Source organism: Curcuma longa, chromosome 16 (assembly GCF_044706935.1).
Source record: "Curcuma longa cultivar G26 ecotype Majalengka, Jawa Barat chromosome 16, ITB_CL_G26_1.1, whole genome shotgun sequence".
In the NCBI taxonomy this organism is placed as follows: domain Eukaryota; kingdom Viridiplantae; phylum Streptophyta; class Magnoliopsida; order Zingiberales; family Zingiberaceae; genus Curcuma; species Curcuma longa.
The window spans coordinates 4618010-4627648 of record NC_133876.1 but is presented as its reverse complement, the minus strand read 5'-3'; the positions used below and the strand labels follow the sequence as shown (position 1 = coordinate 4627648).

General features: G+C 41.2%; 2 pseudogenes; both read right to left on the bottom strand.

Moving 5' to 3' along the window:
• LOC141847624 (uncharacterized) overlaps nucleotides 1–226 on the bottom strand; it is a 5540-nt pseudogene extending 5314 nt beyond the window's left edge.
• Nucleotides 227–719: 493 nt separating this feature from the next.
• Nucleotides 720–1329, bottom strand: LOC141847623 (uncharacterized; annotated as a pseudogene).
• Between the last annotated feature and the right edge of the window lie 8310 nt (nucleotides 1330–9639).

The following is a 9639-nucleotide window of genomic DNA, read 5'->3' as shown; positions in this document are numbered from 1 at the left end:
GAGTTTTTGGTGGAGTATTCTCGAAGGACCGTTGCCCACACAACGTTCGAGAAGAGGAGAGGATATACAGCAGAAGATCATGGAGTCTTCTCCTAGCAGTCTTCAAAAATGGCCTCCCAAGTATAAGTGGCGATCCGTGTGCCAAGTAATCACCCTCCATGTCCATGATGTAAAAATCTATAGGAAAAAGTAACTCTTTCACCTTCACAAGTTCATCTTCAATCATGGGCAAGGTGAGTCTGGCTCCTCTCTGCTAGCTGAATAACCACTCCTGTCAGCTGCATAGGACCTATCCCAAGCATATGAAACACAGATCTAGGCATCACATTAATTGAGACTCCCAAATCCAACGTGTGGGGTTGTCTGAAAAGTGCTGCTCCCTATCTCACATGTGTTTGGATGTATACCAGAATCCTAGCTGTCTATGTGAATAAACATTCTGAAATGAGAATTACTTTTGGTCAATGTTTGTATTTAGTTTTTTGGTCTTCTGTGTCTCACAGACACCAAGTTATCTACAATGTAAACTAAAAGGACTTTATTGCAAAATGCACTATTTGCAATCATTTGACCAAATCATGATTTCTTATTTCTTAAATGTTTACATATAAAAGACCTAGTCTTTTCAGTATACTTCCTAACACTGCAGCATCAATCATGCTTCTATCCATGGGAAGTAAACCCTCATAAAAATACCGAACAAGAAGTTGCTCACTAATTTAGTGTTGAGGACAGCTAGAGCATAACTTCTTGAACCTCTCCCAATAATCATAAAGGGACTACCCCACTACTTGCTGAATGCCACAGATATTCTTTCTTATAATTGTTGTCCTAGAAGCTGGAAAAAATTTCTCTAAGAATGCCTTCTTCATCTCAATCCAGCTAGAGACATGTCCAGTAGACAAATAGTAGAGCCGATCCTTTGCTACTCCAGTCAGTGAAAAAGGAAAAGCTCTTAGCTTGATGTCTTCTTCAGAAATTCCTTGTGGCTTCATGGTGGAGCACACTATATGAAACTCGTGCAAGTGTCTGTTTGGATCTTCTCCAGATAATCCCTGAAACATTGGCAAAAGGTGAATAAGGCCTGATCTGATCTCGAAATCCGCAACTAACTTTGGATATGCAATGCATGAATACTGTAACCAGCATCAGGAGCTGCAAGCTCCTTCATAGTCTTGCTACTCTCTGCCATGGGACTACTCAAATCTGAACTACTGCTCTCGGCTGCGTTAGAAGCTCTCTCACGAATTTTCAAGGACCTCAGTGCTCCAAAGTTCGTTCTAGCTCTGGATCAAACTCAGCTAAATCATCACCTGCACTCCTGGTCATAAACAACAAAAATAAAGGAAAAAGATTAGATATGCAATTAATTCAAGAAAAATAGAAACAAAAATGCAAAACTGTACTAAAGCTTAAAGTAAACAATTTCTACTAGTTCCTCGACAACGGCGCCAAAATTTGACAACTCTAAATTTGCTATGTGTCACGAGTAAGGTTGCAAATTAGAATTTATATTTTTCAAAAACCCACAATGAATAAAAAATAAACGAAGTATAGGGGCCTCGAGTCGTATTTTTCCAAGAGCTAGTAGAAAAGTTGTTTAAATCAAGCTTTCGTGTCGTTCTTTTTTGGGTTTTCTATTTGAATGGGGGTTTTGGGGTTTTACAATGAAATAAAATTCAAAATCAGTAAATAATTGAAGAATGCAAATAACTAATCTAACATGCAACTATTAAAGCAAGGTATAAAACCAAACCTAAAATGCAATGCAATTTAAAGTAAAAGAATGCAATCTATCCTAGTTATGTTCTAAGGCAATTGTGGAATTCAAATTCAAGTCTCTATTAATTGGAGTTAGTCCATCCCTAATGAAACTTAAACCTAAATACAACAATCAAAAACTCATCAGAACCCTAACACCCTAACTGTTTAAACATGAAACTTAAAACCAAATGCAATCTAATTGGAATTCAATGCTATTGATGCAAACAAAATGAAACAATTCAATTAAAATTTGTTGAAACTAGATAGCTAAATCCTAAGGTGAAACCAAGCATTCATCCCGATCAATCTAGGTTGGCACGGAACAGTGCCATGGCACGGAACAGGAATCCGGATAGCAAACAGAAAATGGAAATCAGGAAGCTAAAAAAATTAACACTAGAACACACCCAAAACAAACTTAACTAACAAGAGTATTTAACTACACAGATTCAATTTAAGAGTTGGATAGCAAATTCATTAACTACAAATGCAATCAGAACAAAAAAACTTCAGAAATTAGAAATATAGTAGAAATAGAAACATCCACAATTCCTCGTCCCTTGCTCCATCGATTTGGTGTCAAACAAAACGTTTAATCCAACAATGTTGGCTTCAACAATCCCTTTAGAAACTTCAAAGTGGTTGATGGCCTTGTTGCTTGCAGCCGAACCTTGAAAAATGCTGAAGAAATCCTCTGTGGCACGAACAGAAGTTGCGCGAAGCAAATATGAGCTGCAAACCCGGAATTCCTCCTTCCTCCTTGCACTGATGGTCTTTCTGAAACCTTGGGCATGCTGCGCAATCTTCCGAGAACCCCTCGTCGACGTGCGGTGTCTAAAGGTGCAGCAGCTCACCGGAACTCGAAGGAACAGGGGTGGCGACGCCGGAAGAACCCCGCCGGCGTGCGCCGTCCAGCCGCCGAATGTCGCTCAACAAACCAGTTTCGGACTCCTCAGGGACCGACGAAGGCAATGGAAGTGGGTTTACGGAATGGGGCCGACAGTGCTCGTACGTTGTCGAACAGGGGAAAACGCACGAGGAAGTCGATGAACAGTGGCGCAACCACTGTTCATCCCTTAATTTTTTGATTTTATACCGCTGATTAATCATTGAATCTGAGCCGCCCATTTTTGATCCTATGATGGAGCTTTGATCTAGGGTTTAGGGCAGCCTAGGGTTTGTGAAAAATTCAGGAATTTTGATCAGACTTGAGTTGGGTCATGTACTCCTTGTGGACTTGATCAATTTGGGCAAATTTAGCTCGATTTGACCAAGGTTGAGCTCGAGTTGAGTCCGATTTAGCCCTAAAATCAATTAATACAAAAATTTACCATTAAATCATGAAAATTATAATCAAGCCTCAGATTATGCAATATAGTACAAATACAATCAAATCGATTTATTAAATAATTTATTTTAATGTAAAAGCTCTAACTGACAAGATTATTATGAAGGACGGTGGAATGAAATGATTCCTATATAGACATATTCAAATAATCATTCCAAAATATTATCCTTTAAATAGACTATTAAATTTATTATTATTATTTTTAAATATTATAATTTAGATTAGTTATTAGATTTATTATTATTTATCCTTTCAAAATATGTTATTAGATTTATTAATATTTTGTATATTAATTTAGTATTATTATATGAATATATATATAAAATTATTATGTAATTTTTTAAATAGATAATCAAATACTTAGATTAAATAATTAAATTAATTATTTTGATTGTCGATCTTAGGGGTGGAGAAAATATTAAAAATTTTGATATATAGTACATACCATACCGATATATATCGTTCATACACTACAAAAATACAAGAAAATAGCGACAAACTTTTGCGACATAAATATTTCGTCGCAAATTAGAGATGAATTTTGTGATAAAATAGCTATTCGTCGGAAAATTACAACAAAATTTGCGACGAAAAACTTTTTATTGCCAATTTTGGATGAAGAATTATTTGTTGCCATAGTCGTCGCTAAATAGCAACAAAAAACATATTTCATCGCCAAATTGGCGATGAAAATAGAATTCGTCGCCAAATTGGCGACGAAAATAGAATTCGTCGCCAATTTGGCGATGAAAATTTAATTCGTCGCCAATTTGGTGATGAAAACGTGATTCGTCGCCAATTTGACTGAAATGGTTCGGGTCACGGGAGTGGGGCCGCGGAATTTAAGTTAGGATATTTGGGGACGAAATTTATTTCGTCGCCAATTTGGCGACGAAAACGTAATTTGAGTTAGGGATATAAGTTAGGGTATTTGGCGACGAAAATTTTTTCGTCGCCAAAGTCGTCGCCAATTGGTGACGAATCTATAAATTAGTCGCCAATTGGCGACGAAATATGTATTCGTCGCCAATTTGCGACGAATTTGGCGATGAAAAAATTTTCGTCGCCAAATACCCTAACTTATCACCCCCACACCCGATCCCCTTTTCTTCTCCATCGCGTTTTCCCTTCTCTCTTCTGATTTCTCTCCGCGCGAATCCTCCGGCATTTTCCTCTCCGATTCCTCCGGCTCCGGCGACGGCAACGACGACGGGAACGACGACGACAAGCTTAGGCGAGGCTTCTTGAGGGTAAGATCTATATTTTCCTTATAGTTTGTTGTTGTTTCTTCTATTGGGGGACTGGAAAGTGTTGGCGTGAAGGTGGCCGGCCGGCGTGGGCTCGTTGGCCGGGCGATGGCATGGCGGCGGGGTGCTGGGGTTCGCGCGCGCTGGTCGCGCTGGGGTGGTGTGCTAGAGCTGGCCGCGCTGGGGTGGTGTGCTGGCATGGTCGCGCTGGAGCTGGCCGCGCTGGAGCTGGCCGCGCTGGGGTGGTGTGCTGGCCGGCCGGTGGTGGAGTACAATGCTGGCCAGCATGAATTTTAGGGTTAAGGATTAGGTTTAGCTAGGTTAGGTTAGGGTTAGGGTTAGACTTTGTGTTTATGGTTAGGTTTAGTGATTAGGGTTATGTTTTAGGCTTTGAGTTAGGGTTAATGATTAGGGTTAGGGTTTAGGATTGGGGTTAGGGTTAGACTTTGTGTTTACGGTTAGGTTTAGTGGTTAGGGTTATGTTTCCGCAAGTATACGGAATGTCGTCAAGTAATAAAAAGATCGAATCCACAGGGACCGTGGAATTACTTACTAGATCTAGCACAATAAGGTGGAGAGAATATTGAGCATGAGTTGTGTGGGGGAGATGGGAGTGTTCTAAAGTACTTTATCCTAGAATTCAGAGAAAGGAATCGACTGTGACACTAAGTGGTGAAACGATCCTAGGACTTCGGACTCCTCAGAGTATGGATTGATTGACTTGGATCCTCTACCTTTCCTCAATAATTGTTCAATTGTAGGGATGTTAACCAATTTATCCAATTCAACCTCGTCAGGTATCCTCGAATTAATGCATTGGTGTTCTTACGTCACTCGTTGTCGGTTTGAAATGGTTCTAGAAGCCCGGTTCAAGGCATTCCCGTGTCACTCAGGCGCCCCGGAGTACTAAAAGAACCCTATCCCCTGTCACAGGATATCTTTTTACGGATCTCTCCCAACAACGAATGACCGCTAACTATCCCTCATAAGAATTAAACTACGCATTAAGAAATCCCTCGGAAACTCGCCCGGTTCAAGGCATTCTCCCTGTCACGAAGCGCCCCGGTGTACGGCCTAAAGATTCCTCAATACATAATCAATTCCTACCCTCATGGATTCATACACACACAATTTATCATCAAGCACAAGCACAAATCCACAAAGCAATAGACAGTTATATCATAGAAAATGGTAGATTAATCAAATTTATCTTCCTCCTTGGGCTGCAATCTCGACGTAGATGGGATGAGGATGGACTGGAGCAGTCGGATCGGTGGATGGATCGTCGAATCTCGCTCCGAAACAGGCGTCGGTGGCTCTTGAATAGCTCTGGTGGCTCTCCAAGGTCTTTCCCTTTCTTAGGTCACAACAAGGACCTATTTATAGTGCAGGTCACGAATGCAGCACGCCCCCGTGCACACGGCCTTGCCTGGGAGGCACGGCCCCGTGTGGGCGTCGGGCACAGGAGAAGGCACGACCGTGCCTTGGGGGCACGGCCTTGAGCAGTGAAGCTTCTGTCCTGGGGCACGGTCGTGCCTCTGGGGCACGGTCCAGACTTGTCTCTGTTCTGTTTGAAGGCACGGCCTCAGCCTGTCTTCTCCTCATTTGCTGGACATGGCCGTGTGTTTGAGGCACGGCCAGCTGCTTGGACCCTTCTGTTTTGGCACACGGCCGTGCCTGGTGGGCACGGCCAACAGCAGTGGCTTTTATTTTACCACTTCTTTTGATTTTAATGAAGCAGACAACGAAGATTTCGATATTTTGAAGTGGTGGTCACAGAATGCTTCAGGTTTTCCCGTTCTCTCGGTAATTGCAAAAGAAATTTTAGCATGTCCAGTGTCAACTGTTGCTGTGGAGCAGACATTCAGTGCCGGCGGCAACAGATTAGACGAACGACGATCAACTATGTCTCCCGACTCATTGGAAGCCCAAGCACTACTCGACGATTGGACGAGAGCCGAGAAGAGAATCCAAGGAATGCAACTTTCAGAAGACGAAGCCGAAGAATTTGATACGGAAGGAACGAATACGACGGGAGGAATGGGAGGAAATGGAAGTGAGTGAATGAGTGACGTAAAAGGGTAAAAATGTAAAAGAACTACGTGGGCTTTGATTCCCCTATACCCTAAGGGGATACGTAGGCAACTTAATAAGTGCAAGCCCTTTTTTCAATAAATTTTAAATTTTAAATTTAATAAATTTTAAATTTTTTAATATAATAATCTCGAACCGTCGCGAACCGTGACGAACCGTGAACCGAATCGTAAACCGACGGTTTCGAACTGTGAACCGTAATCGTCTTGGGCGGTTAAGGTTAAGGGTCGACCTGCCATGAACCGTCGAACCGGCGGTTCCGAACCGTCGAACCGTCGGTTCCGAACCGTGGTCGGGTCTACCTAGAGGTGAAATTGGTTTTGGCCTCCTGATGGACTTGGGCTTCTTGTGTTCTCCCTGAACATCCAACTCAAGCCCATCAATAATAACTCATTCCACTAGAAAGTTATTATTGCACTACCGCACCAATCCCATATTATAGTATGAGCTCCTTCTTACTATAAGTACATTAATCTCCCTGTGTTTAAGATATCGTATGTCCGTTAATTAAATGAGTTACTGACAACTCGAATTTAATTAACTTCTGATTCCAAGAGTAGTACCACTCATCCTTTGTTATCATGCGGATCTGAGTCCACCTGCAGGGTTTACATGATAATCCTTTATGAGCTCCTCAAGGGGACATCATCAGCCTAGATTATAGGACACAGTTTCCTTCTATAATCAACAACACACCATGTACATAACACTACTTCCCAACTCATCGGGCCTTTTGATCTATCGCTCTAAATCTCACCCTTTGATGAATCAAGGAAGTATATACTAAGTACATGTGCTTGTTATTATATAGGTATTAAGAGCATGTACATTCATAGCAACAGAGGTTTAGTTCGATTATATAGTCAGTATAAATCGAACAATCCTCAGATGCTCCTGCTCAATACACACTGAGTGTACTAGTGTAATTCTATAGTCAAGACAGACTAAGACCAAATTACACTACAACCAATCCAATGGTTTGTCCAATTCATCTTAGTTGTGAACACTGTTTGTAATCTATAAGGAACTGATAACATGGTCTTCTGTGTGTGACTCCGCACACCATGTTTATCTACAATATAGATTAAATGGACACTTGCATAAAAACTAAATGCAAACATTGACCAAATGTGATTCATATTTCAGAATGTTTATTTACATAGATAGCTAGGATTCTGGTATACATCCCAACAAAAGTTAAGACCAAAAATCAGTTTAGAGAATTGACTTTTCAATCTATATTTTTGTATATTTGGAACTAACTTGTCTTACAGATTGGGAAGTTGAAGTCTTTTACTCCGGGTGGCTTAAATCGAGGTTTGAGTCGAATGGACGGTCGAGTCAACCGGAACGTGGATTCCAGTCAACTTGGGCTATGATAAGCACAGCGGAAGTCAAAGTCTATCGACATCCTTCACGTCAGATTCAAGTCGACCTAAATAGGGATTCCAATCGACTTGAAGGCGAAGTCAGTCGTGGAGAAAGAGGATCGCGGTCTATGTGGGGTCTGTTGGGTTGCAAAGGTGCAAACATAGTCCCACATCTAAAACACATGGGAAAGATCATGGGTTTAAAAGGATGGAAAGTATCTCCATTGGTATGAGGCCTTTTGGGGAGAGCCCAAGAACAAAACCATGAGGGCTTAGGCCCAAAGTGGACAATATCATGCTATTGTGGAGATACAGACATCCTTGGGGACCTTACAAGGTTAACCTGAGATGCATTCCAGTCGACCTGAGTGGGTTATAAAAAGAACTTCGACCAGAGGCTTCGTACATCAATTTCCATACTTCCACGATCAAGTTTTGTCAAGACGATGGCGCCCTGAGCGAGCAGCAGCATCCATTCAAGCCGTCGTAATGTTGGATTCGCGCCAGAACGAAGATCTACAAAGCTCCAGCACTTGGGTAATGAATTTGTATTTAATTATAAATTTGATAATTGTTTTATTGTGATACTTTTGTATTCGTTACAAACTTGTTTCTATAAGAAAATAAGTTCATTAGTGAATTGCCCGTTCGAAAACGATCACAAATCGTGGGCCTTGGAGTAGCAGCCTTTTGCTGTGAACCAAGTAAAAAACAATTGAGTCATTCTTTCTTTCTTTATTACTTTACTAAGTCTTCTGCTACAGCTACACTTTGATTTACGTAATCGAACACCCAAATTTTCAAAAATCAAGAAAAACGCTTAAGCGCTATTCACCCCCTCCCGTGCTTAACTCGATCCTACAATTGGTATCAGAGTGAGGTCCTCGAATCCAGTGCAACCACTGATCGAGGAGGTTTTCAATTAAGTTTCAAATTTTTTAAAAGTTTTTTGTTGAATTTTTTTTATTTATTTTATCCCGCACTGCTAATCCAAGACCAAGTCTTGGAATAGTTTGCTCTGTCTTTTTGTGTGCTAGAACAATGACTCACCAGGAGGCTTCAACACTATAAGGCCACCTCTGTTCTCAGGGAAAGACTTTGCCTACTAGAAAGGTAGGATGGAGTTTTACCTGAAGACACAAGTGAAAATGGATAGTCATCTAGACGGAATTCATAATCCCATCTGACAATGACGGTTTACCACTCACTTGCGAAAGTTGGGACGCGACCACGAGGAAGAAGATCGAGGCGGATGCAAAAGCGATAAAACACTTCAATGCGGGCTGACCAAGGAAGAACTGAACCGGGTTGGGCTGTTCATAAGCGCCAAGGATCTCTAGAATAAGCTAATCAAACTCCACGAAGGCATGTCGGGTACCAAGGTAAGCAAATGTCGTTAAATAAACTGTATAATATCAAGATGATGGATGCGGAGTTGGCAAGTGGACTACATGCCCGGATCCAGGACATCCTCAAAGGCTTACATGCGATCGAGCCAAAAAATCGAGAATCGCGACATTATAAGATACGCGTTAAAAGTGTTCCCTAGGAACACTTTGTGGGCATCTATGGTGGATGCCTACAAAGTGTCCAGGGACCTTTTTAAAGTTAAATTAGATGAGTTATTTTCTGAATTCAAACTTTACGAACAATCTAATGTCGAAGTGGAAGAGAAGGGTATTGCTCTTTTTGCAGGTACAGGTAAAGACAAAAAGTTAAAGAAGGTCGTCGAAAACTCAGACTCGTTCAACTCTGAAATGAACGACGAGGTAACTTCGGAGCTCATGAACTTGGTTCGAAAAATGATCTGAAAGAA